Here is a 24,332-nt window from a genome sequence, read left to right on the forward strand (position 1 = left end):
GTAGGGCAGGTTTCTTGTTAGCAAATTCTCTCTGCATTTGTTTGTGAAAAATTTAAGCTCTCCCTCAAATTTGAAGGAGAGCTTTGCTGGATAAAGAATTCTTGGTTGGCAATTTTTCTCTCTCAGAATTTTAAATATGTCATGCCACTGCCTTCTCACTGCCATGGTAGCTGCTGAGTAGTCACTGCTTTGTCTTATGCTGTTTCCTTTGTATGTGGTGGATTGCTTTTCTCTTGCTGCTTTCAGAACTTGCTCCTTCTCTTCAGTATTTGAGAGTCTGATCAGAATATGTCTCGGAGTGAGTTTATTTGGATTTATTCTATTTGGAGTTTCCTGGCCATTTATGATTTGTGTATTTACGGTGTGTAGAAGATTTGGGAAGTTTTCCCCAACAATTTATTTGAATACTCTTCCTAGACCTTTACCCTTCTCTTCCCCTTATAGAACACCAATGAATCTTATATTTGGATGTTTTATATTATCTATCATATCCCTGAGATCCGTTTTGATTTTTTTGATTTTTTCCCAATTCTTTCTTTTGTTCTTTCATTTTCCATTCTGTCATCCTCTAGGTCACTGATTCACTGTTCAGCTTCCTCTAGTCTTATACTATGAGTATCTGGAATTTTTTTAATTTGGTCAACAGTTTCTTTTATTTCCATTGGATTGTCTGTTTTTTTATTTACTCTTGCAATTTCTTCTTTACACTCTTCTAGGGTCTTATTCATGTCCTTTATATCCTGTGTCATGCTCTTCTTCATGTCCTTTATATCCTGTGCCATGCCCTCATTGTTTGTCTTTATTCTTTGATTAATTGCTCCAAGTGCTGTGTCTCCTCTGATCTTTTGATTTGGGTTTGGGTTATCCATATTGTCTGTTTTTTTCATATGCTTTAAAATTTTCCATTGTTTTTCACTTCTTGGCATTTGCTTAATTTGATAGGGTCCTTTTAGAATATGTAGACTGATTCAAACCTTTATCTCTAATTTGTCAGATCTACAGCTTCATGGAGTACACCTTCTCTAAATAACCAGCAGGTGGCATCCGTGAGCCACCTATTCCCCTCAAGCCAGTTCTCCCCCACTTTGTCTTTGTGGTGAGTGGGGGTGTGAGTCTTGTGGGGTCCAATTGGTGCACCAAGCTTGAGTGTGTAGTTGTTGTTGCCTGCCCTGCATATGGGGCATGTATCTGAGCAGTTAGGGAGGGGGGCAGCTTTAATAATCAAATCTCCCAGGTGTTCCTGGAGATTTAAAGCTGTTGCAATAGTCTAATCCTTCAGCTCAGTCTTGCCACAGTTTGTCTCTGCTGCTGACCCACAAGTCCTTGGTATTGGCGTATGGTCCCTGCAACTTGCGAGTGGGTCCGTCTCCCAAGCTGTGCACTCCTAGGTCCTCTGCTGAGGAATGAGTATGCTACGTCACAGGTGAGCACCGTCCCCCAAGGGAGGTTCTGGGCTGCAGGGCTGTGTAGGGGTGTTACCAGTCTGCTGACAGGATGGCTGAATGGGGCATGTTAATTTCCCCCTTTTCACACAGCTCCACCTTCCCAGCTCTGGGACAATTAGCTGAGGGTGCAGGAGAGGCTATTGTCCATGCCCGATATTGTGGTGTGTGTTGTTTGTTGGAAACGCTTCCCGACACACTGTTGTTTGGGCAGCTCTGGGCTGTGGTGCTGGCACCAGGCAGGAGCATTCCCAGCCCACTGGGAAGATTAGTGAATTTTCTCAGCCATTAGACTTATTGCTTTGTGTCTCAGAGCTCTCTTAGCTCTGCTCTTGTCTGGGCCCAAATTGGAAGTCTTTGAGGCTTTCTGTAATGGGCTTCTTAGAGCAGTTGTTTTAGAAAAAGAGGAAAAGATAAAAAAAAAAAAAAAAAAAAAAAGAAGGGCGCTCCTTGCAGATCTAATGGGCTATTGAAATGCTAAGAGACAAGTAGATTAGGGCCATTAAGGAACAATCAAGAAAGCAGAGACTCTGGCTCTTCAGACAAGGAAACTGGCCCTCTGGATTTGCATATGACTTTGACTCTGTTTGAGCCCTGCCCTTCTCTGTTCCATGTTCACCAGAACTCCAAAAAGTCTCTGTTTTTATTTTTGGGTTTTTTTTTTTTGCTGTTTTTGCTAGCCATATCTCCTCTCCGCCAGGCTGACTGCTCCCGGATTCTCTGGTGTCTGGTCTCAGTCTATCTATGTTTGGAGTTTGGATCACAGTCTGAGTTTTCAGTAAGAGCCGCAACTGCAGTTCTCCCTCCTCGTTCCCAGCACCGACGGCCCTTCCTCCCACAGGACTGAGCCTGGCAGGGAGGGGCATGGGTCCCCTGGCCATGAGAACTTACAGGTTTCACTGATCTCAGCTGTTCCACATGTTTGTGAGTGTTGTATGAAGTATGCCCAAAGTCAAATTGTTCTCTGGTGTCCGGTCCACACAGTTACTGGCTTTCTACCTACTCCCCTGGAGGAGTAACTAAAACCTACTCCTCACCACTCCATCATCTTGTCCTGCCTCTGTAGCAAGATTATTTTTTAATATGAAAAGAAGCAGTAGGAAAATGTTTGAGTTGACCTTCTTGATTTGGTGTTCACATGAGCTGGATTACCATACTGGACTTGAGAAGTGAGGAAGAGGTTTTAACATATGCAAAGCATTATAGATGTTATCACAAAGATCAGTGAAACTGATATCAAATCACATGCAAGAAGTAAAATTAGTATAACAAGGTGTCTGCTCAGGATAAAAATGAACAAATAAACAAAACAAAAACAGAAACAAAAACCCCTCAAAATTTTATTGATGCCAGAGTAAGAGGACCCTGGTAACAGGAAACAGAGCTCCCCTGGTTTCCTGAGCCCTGGGTCCATGCGTGTGGGCCTCTTGGTTAGATTGTGATTCTAATAAAGCAGATGACGGGTAGAAACCGAAAACCAAATGACCAACAGAGCTAGTGGTGTGTCTTATTGTGAGACTGTGAAAGTACTACCAGTTCTACCAGTTTAGCTTTGCTGAATGGGCAGATATTTAGAATCTATTTATGGGGTTCCGTTATTACCCTGGAGGCTCTGATGTTCTTTGCAGCAGGAGCAACATAAATATCTATGGTTTTAGTGAGTCATGTTTTTTCTTGCTGAAGGCTGGGTTTAGAGCCTGTCCACTGGGAGCTCTGCCCAGGGTGGTTAACCATTACAGGTAAATGCAGCTTCATGTGGTCCATGCTACTGGCTTCTTTCTCTAGCCACCCGTCCTTTAAGTAGGAAAATGAGTTACAGTGATGATGCCCCTGATGAGAATGATGATGATTGATGATGATAATAGTATCTTTCATTTTGAGAGCTTACTATGTGTCAAGGACTGTTTAAGGAACAGTGATTTGCAAAACTAAGAGCACTTAGCAGTTATTTTTGGGTTCCTAGTTAATGATCATGGCAGCTATTGGTGGCTTATCTTACTTTCTATTACAAGTTTTAATCAGACTGTTATTTTAACACTTGATGCTGACATTTTCATAAGTTTCTGTGTTTAAGCTCAAGCAAAATTTCATGATATGCTCTGCCTGAACATTTCCTTGCCCGTTTATGTAGTTAACACTATCATGAAGAAACAGGGCATGATCACTTTCTTCAATGTCTTGGCCCCAGCATATACTGTTCAGGAATAAAGGCACCCACACAGTGCCAGCCTCCACTTAATCAGAAAAGACAAAGAGACTCCATTTTGCTTCAAAGGATGCTCCAAGGCATTGCTGGAGACTGGTTGGACTTGGGATGTGAGTGGAGTTTGAGGGGTCAGGCTGGGGTAAGCACAGCTACCTCTTTGCAGCCTCTTAGATGACTCCTCTAAACCCTAACAATTAGATTGGAAAGGTCACAAAGTGTGTCAGCAAGAATGGGTTAGGCTGAAACCTGGGATTTCTCTTTGATTTTAGGATGTAAAAGGGAAGATGCTAGAATCTACCTGATGGCAAGGGCATAATGGTTAAGCGCACAAGCTGTGGAGTAAGATCCAGTTGAGTGTCTGTCCTATCTGATCTCAGGTTTTTCTTTTGTTATAGAGGAATATGCCTTATGGTGTGGAATAAAGAGATTAAATAGACTGTTGTTGGACCAGACTTTTGCACAGCTAACTCCTTCAGTTCTTTTAAATCTCAGAAGGGCTTTCCCTGCCTTCCCTGGGTAACATAGCATAGACTCTTCTGTCCATAACTCCTATTATCTATCTCTGCTTTAGTTTTATCATCACTCAAAATATGTTTTTACTGTTTCTTTATTCCTACTAGAACTTAAGCTTTTTGAAGGTAGAGACTTTTCAGCCTTGTTTTCTGTTGTACCCTTAGCTCCTTGAGGAGTGCCTGACACATAGAAGGTACTCAATAAATGTGTTGAATGAATAAATGGATGGATGGATGGAAGTAAAATGCTTTGCACAGTGACTGGCACATAACAAGTATTTGATAGTTGGAAATTTCTATTATCAATTGCATGTGGACAGAGCACTGGGTGGAAACTCATAGCTGAGATTGTTCCTGCCCCTTTAGAGCGAACTGTCTCAGTCTTCTGGTTGGGCCAGACAGAATGGGAAGGACCTGAGGGCTGATGGTCAATGCAGCCATCTAAAGAATTTTATGAGGCTCTGGGTACTTGGAGTCCAGTCAACAGGATCTGGAGCAAATTATTCAACTCTCTCCACAGATGGAAACCAAGCAGTGCTTGTAGGTCAAAATTGGATACTCTGGATGCCCATTGCATTTGGGAGGTCACCATGGTCAAAGAAACATTGGCCTGCTTCCAGGTATGTATCATCCGCTCTCAGTTTACCTTCTGTTGTGGGGCTAGGGAATGACCTGTTGCTCCATGCTTCCCTTATGACCAAAACTTGAATAATGGATATTTATTAATTTTTTAACAATTTTGCATACAAAATAAGGTCTCATACACAACCAACTCATACCCCTCTATTATTGTTTCTTGGCTTCCACATCCATGTAATCTCAAGAAATATTCAGGATGCTGAATATCCAGGGGACAGTCCTATATACTTCCATTTCCCCCTGCAGACAGAGTTAAAATGTGCTTCCCTGTGTTATTTAGGGTCCTCTAAGAAGCAGACACCACTGAGAGGCAAGTGGTATCAAATGTGCAAGAATTTTTATTAGGAGAAATGTGTTCTGAAAGTCAATAGGGAGGAAGTCAGAGTAGGCTGGGATAACAGTTAGGTCTTGATGTGAACCTAATTCCAAGTGAAGGAGAGAGGGAGAGAAGACTAGATGGAAGCGTGATAGACTTGGCTTATCTAAGGAAGGTTCAACAAAGCCACTTCAAGTCAAGTGTCAGTCAGGCAAGATGAAGAGTCTTCTTCCTTCCAAAATGAAGTATCCCCAACACAATCTGTCATTGCAGGGATGTGAGAGTTAGATTAAGTTTAGCTTTCACACAGGGTGGGGGCAGCTCAGGGGAATGGCAGAGGGTCAAGAAGCCAAGCTATAATCGGTGGAGGGTCCTCCTGTTTATCTGCCCACTGTCCTTGCAAGGTGGAGACTGGGTTGGGGGGGGTAGAGTTTCCTAAAATAGCTTCATAAGCTGTTACCAAACTAGCTCAGACTGGCTCTGCAGTTACAGAACAAAGGAAAGAAGAGTGGAGACTTGTTTCAAATGTTTCAAGTTTGCACAGGAGACTTTTTTCAATTGTTTCCAATTTGGGCAGGCTGCATGTTTCAAATTTGCACAGGCTGTTCAGGCTTGATGAATAGAATGTAACCTCTGAAGTATCCAGCCACTGGAGAAACAGGGGAGGGACTTGTGAGTTAGGCATAGGGAATAAATAGTGTTGGGTCTATTGTTCTGTGCACCAACCCCCCACAGTTTAGTTGCACACCCATTCTTGCAAGATCGTAAATAAATTCTTTTCTTCTCCACAATTGGATGAGCGTTTATTCCTTTTTAGGAATAGTGCTTGTTTCTCACAATTCTTGGGGGCTTGTCGGGATCTGAAGCATCGAGGAGGACCCCTGGGACGGAAGAAGGGAAGGCGCACCCCACCATTTGAGCTGTCTCAGACTCCGTCATTGGGGGCCCACCTCTGACTGCTGGTGAGACCCATGATTAGATGCTTAGGTCTGCTGATTGTGGACAAGAAAGGGGGAAGGAAAAACATGCCTCGCAGCAACCAAGTAACTGTGCACAGACCAAGGTAAGAAAAAAGGACTATTAAGTATTACCTTGGTGGTGGGGACATTCTGATGAGTCTGAGGCTGGTCCTAAGGGAAAGATGCCCAGACAAGGCTCAGAATGGGGAATAGAGGCAGTCGGCCAGCCAGGGGACAAAGGGAAACGGGTACCTGTAGGGTCTCCCGGGGATATTCCACTGGATAGTCCATTGGGGAGGATGTTGAAACATTGGGCCGAAAGTGATTGGACCAAGGGAAAGGGTAAAAGGAAAATGATTAAACATTATTGTTATGTTTGGACAAGAGAAAGCATTTTGCTGCCCGAAGTATTCTGGCCAAAATATGGGGCAGATGAGGAATGGCTTTGTGTGGACCTCGTATGTTATGTTAATAAAAAGAAACCTTTTTCCAAGGAAGAATCTGACTATGCCATGTGCTAGCTGCAGGGAAAGGAGACCAGTTTTTATCCCATGAAAGTTAAGAACCCAGATTCAGAGACTGAATCTTTAGAAACTAAAACCTGGGATCCTTTGTTAAGCTTTCCCCTGTCTTATGTTTCCCCTCCCCCACTGGGGCAGGAACAGTTGAACCTTAAAGATTCAATGGAACCAGGCCACGATCCCGGGCAATCTGAGGGGCAATCAGAGAGCCAATCGGTGCTGACTGCTCCACCAGTTACACCCCACCAACAGTTAAGAAAAGAGTTGGAACAGTGTAAGAAAAATATCCAGAGGTTTCCATTTCCAGAGGCTTCTGAGGAGAGGAGGGTGAGAGTATATAACCTCCCTGAGTCTTTATACCCTCTCAGAGAAGTACCTATTGGACCAGGAGAAATTGGTTATGTAAATGTCCCAGTGACGAGTACAGAAGTAAAGAACTTGAAGAGGGAAATGAAATCATTAATAGAAGATGCAGCAAGGCTATCTAAACAATTAGATCAATTCTTAGGCCCTAGTTTATATGCCTGGTCTGAATTTATGTCCATACTAAACATCCTCTTTACAGGAGAGGAAAGGGGAATGGTAAGGAGGGCGGCTATGAGAAAATGGGAGAGGCAGCACCCGCCCGGACCAGGGGTGATGGCAGCAGAGCAGAAGTTCCCTAATGTGGGCCTCAATTGGGATAATAATGATCAGGGGGCTAGAACACACATGAAAGATCTTAGAGAATTAGTTACACTGGGAATAAAATTGGCCATACCCAAATCCCAGAACCTAAGTAAGTCTTTTGAGGTAAATCAGGAAAATATGAGACCCCCTCGGCCTACCTACAAAGGTTGAGGGACCAGGTGAGGAAATACTCAAAAATGGACCTTGACGATCCTGTGGCCCAGGGAATGCTAAAGGTCAGCTATGTAAAGGAATCTTAGCCTGATATTCAGAAAAAGATCCAAAAAAATTGATGGATGGCTGGATAAGCCATTGGAGGAGTTATTGAGAGAGTCTCAGAAAGTCTCTGTGAGAAGGAGGAGGAAAAGTAGAAGCAGGAAGCCAGGGTCATGATGAGCATGGCTGACCTCATGGTCAAGAAGAGATTAGGGATGAAGCAGGAAAGAGACAGACAAAGGTGAGGTAGAGAAGCAGTTGGGGCCAGTTAGAAAGAAAGAGGGGGGATTGGTCCAAAGGGAATTCAGGTCATAGTTGGGTTGCCTCTTTCCTGGACAAAAATGGAACTAAGGCAAATGTATGTATTCAGATTTAAGAATTCTGTGGCATGGGGTTTGTGTGATTCTCTATCCATATACTTAAGTGATGTGGGGCTGGATAGGTATTGGTGGATACATTTGCATATTTTAGCATATGCATTCTGGGAGTTGAAGAGTCATGTATCTAATGGAAGTTTGGGTTGCATGTTTACACAAGGATGTGGGATAATTATATTTGTATATAATAAAAGCATGTGGTATGATTATGTAGTAGGAGTCTTTAAAGCTGTGGGAGTTTGTCAGTGTATGGTTTGGGACTTGGCAGAGATTTCCTGTGTACTCATCTATGGTAGACTGGAGATATTTCTTTGTGTCTTTGTAGTGCATACTAGTTTGTGTGTACTCTAAGGCTGGGCAATTGTGTGCAGGTTCACAATAGTGTGGAGAATGAGATAACTCTTTACTTGAAAATGTGAAAGAAACTGGCTGTACATGCTTGTAAATGGGCATAATGTGTGGTTTTGTATGGTTGTGGGTGTGTATATATGAATTTTACCGTGTGCAGCATTTTCCCTTAGATAGAAGTGGTTTGAGTATGTGTAAATTGTATGTGTCTGTCTGTTCCAAATATATAAGGGGCTATGTGTTCTTGTGATTTGTAGTATGGTTTTGCTGATATATTTTGGGCAAAAGCAAAAGGTTCATAATCAGAGTGCAAGTGGATTGTATGCACATGTTTCTGTAAAAGGGGTTGAGGTTCACTAAAGCTGCATCGAACAAACTTGGGACAGCGAGTGGTGCATCTCTCTTCCCAGCTCTGTGTTTGGTGATGCCAGGTTGCTAGCTTGAAATTGGCTTTGGTGGGAATAGAGGCAGCAATTTATTGTCAAATGCCACACACCAAGGCTTGTTCTCCCCCTGAAGAGTGGGTTATTACTCATCTGGCAGCAAATCTTGTGTGTGTGTTCCAGGTGTACATATATGTGAATCAAGTATATTCAGGCATCACTGAACTGGGTATACTGAAGACTGGATTTTCAGTGGGTGTCTGGGAATGGTGAGCCTTTTTATTCATTAATCCTGAGTTATTCTGAATTATTGCTGTCCTTTAGTCTAATTGCTCCATTCTTTTTACCAGTAAATAGCCTTAAATGTTGGTAAATTCTTGCTGTGTTTCATGTAAATGAGTTCAGAGGTGTCTGTACCTGAGGGAGGTGTTAGCAGTTTTACACCAAGAGAGTCATTGTGGAGTACAGACCATGTGTGATCTGGTTCTTAAGCATTTTGGATGTGTGGGCCTTTAAACTGTAGCTAAACAAATATGTAAATGATGCATGATTTGCCAAAGGGTTAATAAGAAAGTCCAAAGAAAACAAGTACACGGTGGGGCGGCGGGGGGGGGGGGGGGGGGGGGACACCAGGCCTCAGGCCATTTCAGAGTATTCAAGTTGATTACACTGAGATGCCCCTAGTGGGGCAGCTAAAACTAGAGATCTCCCTTCCTTAGATTCAAAGGACCTCCTCCTTAAAAATTATGTACTGGGTTTGTCTCCTACTCTATCATCCCTCAGGCATCCTGGTTTGCTGGCCCAAACTCCGCCCCTTGAGTTTGCTTTCCATCAACACCAACCTGGCTGGGTCCTGATCAAGTCATGGAAGGAGTCCAGACTTCAACCAGCCTGGGAGGGACCTTATCAAGTTTTATTAACACTGAAACAGCAGTCTGGATGGCAGAGAAAGGCTGGACTCACTACACTGGAGTAAAGGGACCAGTATCTGAACCAGATAATAAGTACCCAGCAACTCTGCCCAAATCTTGGAGAATAACTCCAATCTCAGATCCCTTAAGGGTCACTCTAAAAAGACAATAGCTGGGAGGGGATATTGGAAAAGGTGGGGGTGGGTCAAACCCTATGTCTCCATACCACTTAGTCAGGTGCTTTAAAAAACTGAAGAATGGGCAGCTTAAAGCTCAGGAATGGGGATAATTATGCTTGCCATGATGTTCCCAGTTCAGAATGCAAAGAGTCTTGTCAAACTAGTAATAAATATAACGGAGGGCTTAGAGTTTCAAACAGTGCAGTTTGACACATGTCACGTAGTGGACTATGGGAATTTGGAGTACCAGTGGTGGCTGAGTAGGAAGGATAAATATCTATGCCTGGAGTTGGTAAGGAATGTTTTTAGCCAAGTCTCCGCTTGCCTCTCTTGGGCTGATGTTTGGTGGACTACCCAATACAAGGGATGGACCTTAGATAGGAGTTGGATCCACCCAACCCACTGGAAGTTAAAGGATAAAATAACCTTTTATAAAAGTAATACCCCACCAAATTGCAGGAATCTTCAATGCAACCCAGTGGTAATAACTGTTAAAGGAACTGATAAATTACCCGCTACTAGTGGGGGAGTTGATGGGGTATATGGCATAGGGGTAGAGGTTACTGGTAGAAATCCTCTGGGGAGATTCCATCTATGCGTTCTTTCCCCTCCATTAAACTTGTCATTAACAACATTCTCTCCAGTTAGCCCTTCAGTAATACTTAAGGGGGCAAGGTAATTAGAATTATCAAAGCAGAAAGCTTAAAGCAAACCATAGAAATAGAACCAGGATACAGGGATGCAAATGCCTGGGTAGAATGGGTTAAAAATACAGTCCAGAGCCTAGACAAAAGTAACTGCTAAGCTTGTGCAGCAGGCTGACCCACTGCTCGGATCGTGCCCTTTCCCTTTGGTATGAAAAGCACGAGAAGGAGTTAAAGTGTTTGGTGCTCTTTTTCTGGAATACTACTCCTGGTGAAAGTTGCAGTATGTTGTCCTCCCTTTTTCTTCCAGTCAGGAGAGGAAACACCAAGGCCAGGCTAGCTCCTCACCTTGCTCCAGGAAACCACTTTGCCTGTCTCTCTGGACAGGGTGAGGGGCTCCAGGATCTCGGGACCATGGCCTTGTACCCAAGTGTGGAATGTGACTGAGGATAGTACTGGCAGTTTCTCCAGTTTAACCATACCCCGAGCAGACCTTTGGTGGTACTGTGGAAAGGGCATCCTCCAACCAGTATTACCTGAAAAGTGGAAGGGGACCTGTGCTCTGGTTCACTTGGCCATCCCATTCACCTTGGCATTTGAGAAAGGGAAGGAAGTGAAAACCTGAGAGAAAAGGGAGGAAAAAAGCTTACCTGATCCTTTCAATGATTGAATCTATTTAGACAGTATAGGAGTTCCATGGAGACTCCCAAATAAGTTTAAGGCTAAAAATCAGGTAGCTGCAGGATTTGGGTCATTTTTTTCTGGTGGGTCATGATTAATAAGAACGTAGACTGGATTAGTTACGTATATTATAACCAACAAAAATTTATCAGTTATACCAAGGATGCAGTTAAGGGCATCACAAAGCAGCAAGATGCTACTAGCCAAATGGTATGGGAAAATAGAATAGCCTTAAACATGATGCTCACTAAAAAAGGAGGCGTCTATGTAATGATTGGCAATAGTTGTTGTACATTTATCCCAAATAATACAGCACCTGATGGAACCATCACCAACGCTTTGCAAGGTCTAACAGAGAACTCAGGTATTAATAACCCCCTTACTGGGTGGTTGGAAAGCTGGTTTGGAAACTGGAAAGGGGTGATGTTGTCCAGTTAACCTCTCTTATCATTGTAGCTGAAGTACTAACAACAGTCGGGTGCTACATCATCTCATGTGTACGGGGACTGACTCAAATTTTTATTGAGGCAGCTCTAACCAAACAAATGCCGGTTCAATACAGGCAAAACAATTTGTACCCCCTCGGGGAGGCTCTTTATGATGAGGAATATGAGAAAGCTCTTAGGAGGTTTGAGAGACTAAAATGTGAAAGCTAAAAAGAGTTTAAAAAGAAAAGGGGGGAGTTGTGAGAATTAGATTAAGTTTAGCTTTCAGACAGGGTGGGGGCAGCTCAGGGGAATAGCAGAGGGTCAAGAAGCGAAGCTATAATTGGTGGTGGGACCTCCTGTTTATCCACCCACTGTCCTTGTAAGGTGGAGACTGGGGGTGGGTGGGTAGAGGTTCCTAAAATAACTTCACAAGTTGTTACCAAACTAGCTCAGACTGGCTCTGCAGTTACAGAACAAAGGAAAGAGGGGTGGAGATTTGTTTCAAATGTTTCAAGTTTGCACAGGAGACTTCTTTCAAATGTTTCCAGTTTGGGCAGGATGCATATTTCAAATTTGCCTGGGGCTAGTTAGGCTTCTGGAATAGAATGTAACCTCTGAAGTATCCAGCCACTGGAGAAACAGGGGAGGGACTTGCGAGTTAGGCATAGGTAATAAATAGTGCTGGGTCTATTGTTCTATGCACCAACCCCCCACAGTTTGGTTGCGTGCCTGTTCCTGCAAGATCATAAATAAATTCTTTTCTTCTCCACAATTGGATGAGTGTTTATTCCTTTTTAGTGATAGTGCTTGTTTCTCACAGGGAGCCGCACTTGAAGAGTGTGGTCATGGTGCAAGCACAGTCATGGATTTAAAAGTGTAGCAGTTAGGACCTGAGGTTAATTCCACTCCCTGTAACAGGAGGTCTGGGAAGCACAATCTCATGGCTTCCACACTGCTTGAAATTAGAAGATGCCATAATCATCCCTGTAAGCTGATTTCTTGGAATGCATTACCAGGCTGCCAAGTGGGAAAGCTGGTGTCAAGACTCTCACCTAGGAGACCACAAATGAAATGGTTTAACACAGATACAATAATGAAGGGCTAGATAGAGCCTCTTCCTACAGTGACAGCCCCGGTCCTAGTGGCTCTTGGATACCCACTGACCCAAGAATGTACCACTCAAAGTATCATGTTCCCCAATACAAGGTCTCTTTCATTTCCCCTATATCCCTCTTCCTCAGGATACAAGTTTGTGCCTTGTAACCAGTCCTGTTAATTATAGCCACAAAGAGTCAGAGCTGTCTCTTCATGGCCCAACATGGTGTACAGGCTAGCTCATCAGTCCAAACTTTCTCTGCCCATGATGTTTTCTCTTCAAGGGGCCTGTAGCTCCTTCTTGTCCTGGGCCTATGTCAGGGTCACCCAAGTCCACCCTGACTAGTTTCCACTAAGGCAAATCTCCAGGAGTAGTTGGGTTTACAGTCTCTTCCCCCTCAGAAGGCCACTGGGATCCTTGTGAAGATTTCCTCATCCTCTCTCCAGCACCTTACATTCAAACATCAATAATTTACCTCTGGGGGAAAATTACTAATACATGTCTCACTACAGCTCTACTCTCCTTGCTAGCTAAGAATGAGAACAGTTGAAATACAGCTCAGAAAAAAGTTTTCCATAATCTGTAGAGAATAATCAATATTTGGAAAGAAAGTTACTTGGCAACAGTGTGAACATTCCATTTTCTGAAGCATTTCTGTCTGCTTGACTTTGTGGTCTCATACCTTTTCATTGTTTCTCAACCACTGGTTGATGTGAATTCTTGGAACCAGGGATCCTTCTCAGCCAGATTTGTGTAGCTAATTTCTGCTACATTCCATTAATTTTCCTATAGGTTTGGTAGAAGGGGACTAGATCTAATGAAGAGATTCATATAAGTGGCTTATTTCTTTCTCTGGAGCCCTCTCCTCCTCTGGAACATTTATTGTCTTATTATCAGTGGAAGACACAGCTGTTGGCAGACAGCTTTGTGCACCAGAGCAAATAAGTCTTCCTGTGAACTTCAAGTTCATGCTGGAAGGGGGCTTTATTTTTTTTTTTTTCCTTTTAGAGCTGGTTGCTCCCAAATAAATGGCTGTAAATGGAGACAAAGGAATAAGACTTCTGACTAATTTCTCTGGAGAGCCTAAAGATCTCCACTTTTGATCCAAATGTGTTGCCTCCCCCGTCTTCCCACTGCAAGACTAATAGCAGCTTTATGACAAGGTGGGTGTTTCTGATCCTGTTCAGGATGGGGAATAGCCCAGTCCTCTTTGGTGGTGATGTTCTTTCCATGACGGAGCTGACGTTCAGGCAGTGGAATCCCAGCAAGCTACAGGAACAAGCGGTGTCAGGTTTGATTCAGCGGAGGAAGTCACGGCCTTGGTTTAACCTTATAAGGCTGTGATTCCGGTGGAAGCAGCACTGTCTCGGCTTGAAAACCCAGAGCGCTGAGTGTTCCCAGATGACATCTGTAGTTTTTCGAACACATATTTGGCCTCCTTGGTTCCTCACAGTGCTTTGGTTGTGCAATCACAGCTTGGCAGTTCTTTGTGAAATCTGTACATTTTCAGCTCTGACGTTTCAAAAATAATCATTAACGTGTCTTTATCAGAGTGCTTTATTGTAAAATACAACCACTTTCATCAACATTTTTTGTAACTGGTTTTAGGAGAGTGATAACTTAGGATGGAGAAAGGTGTAGTGAAAAGAGGACTCACTTTGGAATTGGACAGACCAGGGTTCAAATCCTGACTTCCCCCTTTGACTTGAAGGAACTTAGACCCTCAAGGGCTCAGTTCAATAGAGAAAATAGAGAAAATCGTATCCACCCTGCAGGGCTAGTGTGAGGATTAGTCATGCTGTAAGCTAAGTTTTAGGTAAATAAATGGACTTAGTAAGTTTTATATAAATATATGCATGTGGTGTGTGTATCTGCAGTGATGGTCCTTGCTAGGGGTGGGAGTGGTTCTAAACTGACTGCATGCATAAAGAATCTCAGCTCTCTTTTTAGCCCTCAGTCAATCTTACACACATGCACACATTCCTTGGAAACCATGACTTTACTTTAGATATATAAATTCAAATAAATAAATAAACTCGAGACTACGTGTCTGTGAATTATTCCTCAAACCTCCATGCTTGTATGCTGTTTGGGAAGGTCTGAACTGGGTTCTGTGCTGATTCCCACAGAGGGAATCCTAACGCTTTTCCTTTCCAACCATCAGCTGGTAGCAGGTACGGTCGAGAGATGACCAGCTGCTTCTAATTCTCACTAATGTCTAAGATCTGAAGGCATAAATCATTTTGAATCTGAGTTTGAAATGTCTGGGAAATAGAGAAATATTTTTCTCTAATGCTTGGAATAATCCTCTGTCACTGAAACATTCTTGTTGTTTTCAAATAGAGTTTATGACAGAATTCTTTGGCACAGTAAGAAAAGACAGAGTCTGATCCCTTAAGAAGTGTCAGTAACAAACTTTTTGGTTACCAGACTTTTAGCACATTTGGTAAAAGCCTTGATGTTTCTTATTTATAAAATGACCCATGCAATCTACTGGGGAAAAAAACCAAAAACAATAATGATAGCTCCCAAGTAGAACAAGCTTTGCAAACTTGCCTTGTCACTTTTTTTTTAACTACTGATGTGTCCAGTTTTGTTTTCATTATTTAATTATTCAGGCAATTGATGAATTAAACAAATATTCATTGATACTCCATTATATTCTACTCACTATTGAAGTGCTAGGGATACTATGATGCACGTGACAAAGAAAATGCTTGTCCTTTATGGAAATAAGAGTCCATGGGTTGAGAAGTACCAGGGGGTGAAGTGCTATAGGGAGGGAAGATCAAGGCACTGTGGGAGCATGGAGGAAAGACAAGGAACCTAGACTGTGCAGAGAGAGAAAGCCAAGAACAAATCCGTTCCAGAGATTGTGGCTGTAAGTGTAAGGGAAGAAGAGGCTACGGGTGAGACTAGGGATGAGGGATGGGGTCAGGCAACCAGAACTAGCAGGACCTAAAAGCCTTGGTAGAGTTTGCATGCCATTCTGAGGTCACTGGAGGAATCTATGAATAATTTGAAGGTTGCGTGTGTGTTGGGAGAGGGTTGGAATTTCATCTTAGAAAAATCACTTTGGTGTCAACGTAGAGAATGAGTTGGAAGGATCGAAGTTGGGATGCTTGGAGGATGTTTGAGGCTGTTGTAATGATCAGTGCAACAGATAATGGTGACCTCAACTATGGCAGCTGAAATAGAAAGGAGTGATAGATTGAAAATATTATTTAGCAGATAGAACCAATGGGACATGATAATTTATTGGATAGACAGAAGAAGAGAGAGAAGACAAGGATGGTGTCTGTTTTTCTAACTTGAGAAACTGGTTCCATCATGATGCTGTTTACTGAGACAGCGAGTTTAGGAAGAAGAGCAGGTTAAGGGGAAAGATAGTTTGGACATATGGAGTTTGAGATGTCTGTGAGATTAAACAGAGATGTTGAGTACACAGTTGGACCTTAGATCTGAAACTCGGCAGAAATACCAAGCCTGTAAATATAGATTTGGAAGTTATCAATATAAGTGTTAATTTGAACCACAGGGATTCACCCACCATAAACATGTGTAGAGAGAATAGGACCTCGATCAGATCTCTGAGGAATGCAGTATGTAAGAAATAGGCGAGGGAGAGAAACCCACAGGACACCAGAAGGAGTAACTGGAGAAGCAGGAGGAGAAGGGGGAAGTGGCGTGTAGGAGAATGGGGGAAGAGAGAGTTTTCCAGTAGGCTAAAGCTGCTGAAATGCAGATACTATCAAGTGGGTTGTTTTTTTTTAAATCATATTTTAAAATTGTAGACTATAGCATATATACATAAAAGTGATAACTTTCCAAGTGCAATTTAACAAGTAGAGAGCAAATTACAAAGAATGTTGTGAATTACAGTTCCATAGTCTCAATTATTTCCCTATTGTGAAGTATAACATATATATGAAAAGTAACATCTTTCAAAGTTTGATCTAACAAGTATTTAAATATGAAATTTCCAAAAATATTATGAGTTACAGTACCATAGTTTCAGTTATTTCCTTATTGTGAAATATAACCTATATACAAAAAGGTGATAACTTTCAAATTACAATTGAACAAGTAGCTATAGAACAAATTTCAAAGGATGCTCTGGGCATAGTTCCACCATTTCAATTCTTTCCCTCTAGCCATTCCAATACCCCAGCAACCAAGAAGAAGAAAATTATACAGAGATTCAGTATCCATAATCCTTTGTTAAATTCCATCTTGTCTGTTGCTACCCCTTCCTTTAGTTTAATCACTTTCCCAATCTTCAGGGATGTCTAGGCAGTGACCACCCTAACTTGTTCATGTTGAAAAGGGGTGTCTCTTCCAGGCTTTGTTGTTTCCAGCTTCTTGCTTCCGTGGCTTTCTCTCTCAGATTCTGAGGCGTTTTTTTATCCTGTGTCTTCTGTGTCTTTCTCTCCGTTTCTTGCTCTGAATTTCACTCTTTTATAAAGGACTCCAATAAGAGGATTAAGACTCACCCTGCATGAGGTTGGTCACATCTTAACTTAACATCCTACTCACCAAAAGAGCCTACTTACAATGGGTCCACACCCACAGGAATGGATTTCATTTAAGAACATGATTTTCTAGGGGTACATAACAGTTTCAAACCACCACAGAGGGGTTCAAGGAAGTAGTGGACAATGTGTCCAAGACATGTTAGAGAGAAAGTAAGATAAAGTTTGGAAAGTTCCTATTGAACTTTACAAAGGGAGTATTATTTTATATCTTGGCAATAGTTGTTTTAGCGGAGCAGTAGTGATGGAAACCAGATTTCAGCGAGCTGATGAATGAGTCAGAGATGAACAGGTAGACAATTGTGTGAGGAAGATGAGAGAGAGAGGCAGTAGCTAGAAAAGGACATTTCTAGCAGACTTGGAATTTTTCCCTTTTCTTCTTCATTCTTTCTTTCTATTTATTTTTCAAAGATAGGAAAGGCTTGAGGGTCTTTAGATGCAACAGAGAAGGAGTTGTCAGGGAGAGGTTAAACTATGAACGAAAAACTGACGGAGGGAGTCCCTGAGAGTGAGAGGGGATTGTTCCAGAGCACAGGTGGAGGAAAAACTCCCCTAAAGGGGCATCTTTTCTACTGTAAAAGAGAGAAGGAAGAATGTCTGTAAGTTGGTAAGTTTTGGTGACTGAAAGTTTAATTTTCTCTTTCTCTGTCCCTTCTCCCAAATCTGTTATGCTCATGGCCCCTTGCCCTCAGCTTTAACTTCAAATTTACCTAAATCTGGGCATTTCTCTTTGTGTTTTAGGCCATTGGCTAGTATCTTTAATGGTAACTGTAAAGTACTGTAGGTTGGGCATCTGTGTGTTCACTTTGTACTGCAACAAAGTGTCTTGTATGATTCTGCCACTTAGGCAGTCAGATTTGTGCCTTCTGAGCCACATGCCTTTGCTGAATGGGTAGCCAGGGGTTAGGGCACAGCCTGTAGCCTGAAAGCAGAACAAAATGAGATTAGAGCCTGACTCTCATTCATCTAGTGCTCGAACTGGCTGTGCAAATCAGCTGTAGACCCTAGTCAGCACTTTATGCAAGTTAATGCTTCATCATGATAAAAGGTTGTCTGAAAAATACAAGAGCTATTTTCAACTCATTAAGGGAAGGGAGTCTTGGTTTGTTTTGCTTACTTTTTAATTGCTCAAGCAATTTGAAAGCATGGCATATGCAAGCCTTGTCTTCCCTGGAACTGTTTCTTTTAAACTAATTTGGTTGGCTTGGCTGTAAATGGGCATATGTCTTAGGGTAAGACTATCCTTAGGGCAATTGGCACAGGGCCAAAGAAATTTCTCCCATCCCCTATATAAATATATTTATATGGGTGAAGTTTGGCCACAATGACTATTAAAGGCAATTTTGAATAGGCAAAAGACATCATAAAGTGATCTCTGAAGTGTCCGTGTCCTGGGGTAGTTGCGGAAGGTAAATACCAAGCCCCTCAGGTGCCTTTCCATCATCAGCTAGTAGATCTATTCCCATCCTCCTCTTGGGTAGCTCAGGTTTCACTTAAAATGTGTGACTCAGGTGTGCGCAAAGGATTGCCCAGACCCAGGAACATCCCTGCCCCTGGGTATATGTAACCAGGGGAGAAGATTACTTCTGCTTCTTGTCTCTGAGGAGGCAGCCATGGCTTGGTGATCTTCTCCAGGTGACTGAGCAACTTCCCAAAATCTTGCTGGCTTCTGGATCTGGTCATCAAACTTGGCTGCACATTGGGAATCACCTAGGAAGTTGAAAAACATACTGATACCAGGTCTCACAAAATCTGATTTAATTGGTATAGGGTGTGTTCAGGAGATTGAGATTAAAAATAAAATCCCCCTAGATGATTCTAACTGGGGTTTTTGAGAAACTGGCTGAGCTGGAGAGCACAAGAGGCTAGGGAACCTGGATAACTGATGAGTTCTTAAAAATACATTTTATTATTTGCAAGCCATTGCAATATAATAGACTCCTAAAAATTTGTTTTGCAGAGATGCATTCATGTTTATTTCCTGGAAACCCTTCCTGATGAAGGGTTAATTCATCCCCGTAATGTACTACATCCAGTGGCCCAGCAGGCATATTCACCAAACGTGTTAGATCTTCCCTCATTTAGACAAAAGAAAAAGGGTTATCTCTAGGGGAAAGGATTTGGTTTCCACATAAGTGGGTCCTATGAAGAGGATGGAAAACTAGGAAATATACTACTCTGATGAGTGTGAACCTCATTTTCAACAGTACTTGATAATGTTGTTCAAAGGTGTATTTGAAAATGGTTTCTTCACAGGATCAAAATTGCTGAGGAACTGGGAACTAAAGCAAGACCTAGTTAACCCCCAAATTTGCAGAACTGTGGGTTCTAATTCTATATGATGTGTTTATATGACGTACTTCTAGCATGCCCAGGGAAATGAGCTGTGTAATTCTGCAGTACCCCAGGTTTTATTTGTTAGCATGGCTTGAAGCCTTAAAATCTGTATGGCCTTTACAGGAAAGAACATAGTGGCCATTTCCATTGGAACCAAATATGAATTTTTTAGGCAAAATAAATAAAACCAAAAAAAAAAAAAAAAAACCCCACCTTCTTACTTAATTCTCAATACTCAAAGAAGTTAAAGGCAGTGACAGTATGGTTTCTGGAAAGGGTATCTGAGAGGACTAAAGGTCTGAGGAGCCTTCTTTGTGACTTGAAAGGGTTTCACGATGAGCACTAGGTCTTCTCAGTCTTGCCCTCTAGAAATGACATTAATTCATCCCTAAAATACAGTTTGGGAAAAAACACATGGCAGCCCATTAGATCTACTACTTCATACAATTCCAGCTCCTTTGGGACTGAATGTGGTAAGGACCAGTGCTCCCTGTGAATGTGGTCAATTGGAAACTCTTCCTGATGTAAAGGAGATTGGGATTTTATACAGAAAGAGCCTGTTCTTGTTTCATGATTCAGTGTACAAAACCTCACGGACTATCTCCTGGCAGCCATTCAGCATTAGGGCTTTCTGTAGAAGAAAACAGTTAAAACAAAACTCTCTTACTTCGTTAAGCTAGAAACGCTGGTTATAAGAGTTTACAGGAGGTCGTCTTCTTCATGCCAACATCTTTGAAACTGGACCCATGTTCCACAGTTAACTGCTCATACTCTTCTCAGTCTGTCAGCCAAGACAGGGGCTCCAGTGGCTGGGGTGCAAGGCGAGGTCTGAGTCACAGAGGAACTGGGGGACATGCAGCAATCTAGCTACAGGAAATCCATAATTCATGGCAAAAACGGAACTTGCAAGAAGATCAACTTGTGCTGAACTGATGAACTATTGAACTTCTCATCTTCCCTTTAGAGCATATTTGAACCCAGAGTCTGGGACAGGTTTGACCCTAACAGTGGGGATTAAATGACCCAGTAACAAGGATTAGAAGACAAAAAAAATCCATATATTGCTGTAATTGAATGGTTCTTAATCTTCTTTGTGCCATGGGGTCCTTTAGTGGTTGGAGAAGCCTATATACCCTTCTTAGAACAATATTTAATGAAATAAAATAAAATGAAATATGTAGAAGTACAAAGAAGATCAATTTTATTGAAATAAAGTTGCTAAAATAAAAAATTGTAATATAGTAATATATGTACCTGTGGTAGATTGAATTAAGTACCCCAATTTAGACACATTCTTAATCTTGATTCACTTTCCTGTGGGTGTGAACTCATGGTAAATAGCATCTCGGGAGGATGTTATTTTAGTGAAGACGTGGCCCAAATGAATGAGGGTGTGCCTCATTACTGGAGTCCAGAAGAGAAAGGAGAGGACATCACCGTGTGGTGCACACAGGGATACATGCAAGAAACCCCAAGGATCACTGGAAGCCAATCCAGTAACAGAATGTTATCAGTTTTGGGGAGAAAGCGTTGCCTTGCTGACATCTCCATTTTGGACTTCTAGCCTCATGACTGTGAGCCAATAAATTCCCATTGTTTAAGCCAACCTATTGTGTGGTATTTGTCATAGCAGACTGGCAACCCCAAACAGCCCCTCTTCATTAATGCATTAAATAATAAGATCTAGGGGTGGACCCAGTAAGTATTGTAATTCCAAAAGAGTGATGCATGATAACCTGAGATTTCTTGACAACTGTAATGTGATGTGAAAATAAAGTGATAAAGTCACAGGTGCAGCTAATACTACTAAGGTTTACCACCTACATCCATAGTGGAAGAAATGCTAAATTTCGGTTGATGTTAGTGGGAACAAGAAGGTGTAATTTTTTTTTCTTCCAAGTTTGCAGACATTCTGAATTCTATCCATGGATCCCTGGAGACCTGGAGCCCTAGGTCAGAAAGCCCTACTCTAATTTAAGCCTCTTCTTCTTTGATAAGACTTGATAGGGAAGACGGGTTGATCCCATGGCTTGTGCTCCCTACCATGATGCTGCTGGAAGGGGGCGATGGCAGGGAGGCACCGGGCTTGGGAGCAGAAAGTGGAGTTAGGAGAAAAGGGGGCTTCCTTTCCAAATGGCTGGACTGACACTGTTAGGGTGCTGGAAACACTACCTTTCATCATTCATTCTTTTAGGTTTAGAAGGATGTTTAGTTTTTAAAAGCTCACTGTGTGAACTCTGGTGTGTCTGAGTAGAATGGCACCTTACCCTTCCTTAGAGGGATGGAAAGAGCAGATGGGAAACAAGGCCCTGGGGCCTGGGACACAGGAAGCCACGGGGACTAGAAAAGGAGGTGAGAGAAGCTCAGAAAGAAGAGGAAGAGCAACTGAATTTAGAATTTTCTGAGGAGTATCTCCTACAGTTTTTAAAAAAATATTTTAAAATAAGCCCAGTGTCCTGAATATTCCTAGGGTAATTTTCTAATTTCATTTCTCTAGGATTAATGAATCCAGTTTTTCTCTCAGTAGACGTTCTGTTTCTTCTTCCATTGAAGCTCATTTCAGCTGCTTTCCTAAGAAAGCTGTTTGGAATTGAGAGACTTTCACTGGGGCAGAGAGAGTGAGGCCCCTGGGGCCCAGGGTGGAATGGAGCCTGGAGATGTCTCTGCAAGCTGAGGCTGTAGGGATGCAGCCCATCCCGAGCATGGCTGGGTCACCTCACCCAGTTGTTGCCTCGGTGGATCCTTGGGGATGGAGGCCTGAGCAGTACTGCCATATCCAGTTAGGAAATCACCAGAGTCTAACAACCCAAGGCTAGGGATGCCAAACACAGCGGCAGGAATATGTGGGGGGCTGGCAGCCCTCACACTTGACATATAGGGTAGTCCCAGCCATTGGATTGCTGTGTGCCTGTATGTCTTTAACATTTTTGATAGTTTCATGCAGCTACACTTGCCATTTGGTTTCCTAATCCAGGGAGCAATGTCTTTAGTTCATGGTTTAATTTAAAAAGATATTTGCAATGATTAGAAACTGAAAACAAACCCTCTACCATTGGCAATTAGTGGAAGATGCTCTTCTACCTCGAGAAAAGCCAGCTGGAGGATGCAGAGCTGAGGGTTGAGCTCCTCCAGGAAGTTGAGAGGAGTCCCAAGGGCATTATATGATTCCATGCAGTAGATGAGTCTAATATTATTTAGTGAAGAATTTCCCTGAACCCTGCTTCCTGAAAACATGGGCAGGTATAAAAGAGCCCCATCACTGGGAATCCTTATGTGGTTGATGGGGAGACTGCATGTACACAAATTAACCAGTTGGGAAAGCAGGACAAGGCAGTTAAGCATTTGTTTGCTCAAGGTTCACTTGATCTGAGTTGATGAGGGTTTTGATGAGAAAGAGATGTATGGGAGCAAAAGAAGTTGGGATTGGCTTTAGAAGCCACAACCCAGCAGGAGATAATGAGTGCAGCCCAGTGCATAGAGGCCCAAAGAAACCGCTTCCCAAACCTTCTTGGACAGAGCTACAGACCACAGGAGTCAGAGGGGTAAAGAGTTCCTGAGGCTTCCAAATTCAAACTCCTCATCCTGTGGGAGAAGACTAAAACCCACATAAGGCAAGTGAGGTTCCCAAGATCACATGTTGTGGAATGAGGTCTCCTGAGTTCAGTGCTTATTCTATGGTACCATATTTTTGCTTCTGCATATATTGGGATAGTTGTGGGAAATAAGGTCAGATGGTGTGATGGTTTAGAAAATCCTTTCAGAATTTCTTTGATACTCCTCCGTTTTGGAGGTGGAGATTTGTTCTCTTATTAAATGTAGGCTGAACATTTGCTTCTAATGAATATAATACAGCAGAAGTTTTGATATATGATTTAGAGGCTAGGTCATAAAAGATATTGTGTCTTTGGTATTGGTTGCTCTCTGTCTCTCAGGTCACTTGCTCCAAGTTGAGGCCACCTGCCATGCTTTGAGGATACTCAATCAGCCTATGGAAAAGCCCATGTGGCAAAGGACTGAGGTGTCCTGCTAATGGCCACATGAGTGAGCCATCCTGGAAACAGATCCTCCAGCCCCAGTCAAGCCTTCAGATGACTGCAGTCCCTGCTGACATCCTGACTGCAACCTCAGGAGAGACTGAAGCAGAACCACCTAAGATGCTCCCAGATTCCTGACCCTTAGAAAAACTGTATGGGAAAATAAATGCTTGTTATTTTAAGATGCTAAATTTTGGGGTAATTTGTTACATGACTATAGATATCTAATACAGATTGTTAAAGGGAAGACAGATAATTAAGAGGCATGAAAACCAGCCTGCAGAGTTTAGATTTGACCTTGTCAGTAGATATTGAAGTTTTTGAGTAAGACATTGCAGGAGGGTTAGGCAGGTAGCAAGGTTACAACTAACTAATTAGAAAGGGGAAAATTGCACTGGGGATCTTTGTTTGAATCTCCTAGTGATGTTTTTTGAATCCACATTGAATAGACAGATTAGGTGCTTGTTTAGTTCTCCGCCTTCTGTTGTCAAGAAAGACAGTGTAGCAGAGTGGGAGGCGGTACAGGTTAGGGAGAGGCAGTGTGGAGTACTGGACATTAGCATGACCTCTGGGGCCAGGTCACCTGGGTCCAAATCCTGGCCCCATTGCTTAGAATCTATTTCACCTGAAAACAGTGAAAAATAATAGTACCGAACTCAGGTTTTAAATGAGGATTAAATGGGCACCTAGAAGAATGCCTGCACATACTAAGTGCTATATAGTTGTTTATTAGAATTCAAGAGGCTGCATGAGATTGATAGAATGGTTAGAGTGTTTTCTCTCCATGGTTTCACTAGTAAGCAGTCCTTAGACCCCCTTCCTCTGCCCAGCAAAGCAGGATACAGGTAGAAATGACATACCTGTTACAATCATGGATATTTGGGGGCAGTAGTTTTTGATTT

Source organism: Choloepus didactylus, chromosome 4 (assembly GCF_015220235.1).
Source record: "Choloepus didactylus isolate mChoDid1 chromosome 4, mChoDid1.pri, whole genome shotgun sequence".
Classification (NCBI taxonomy): Eukaryota; Metazoa; Chordata; class Mammalia; order Pilosa; family Megalonychidae; genus Choloepus; species Choloepus didactylus.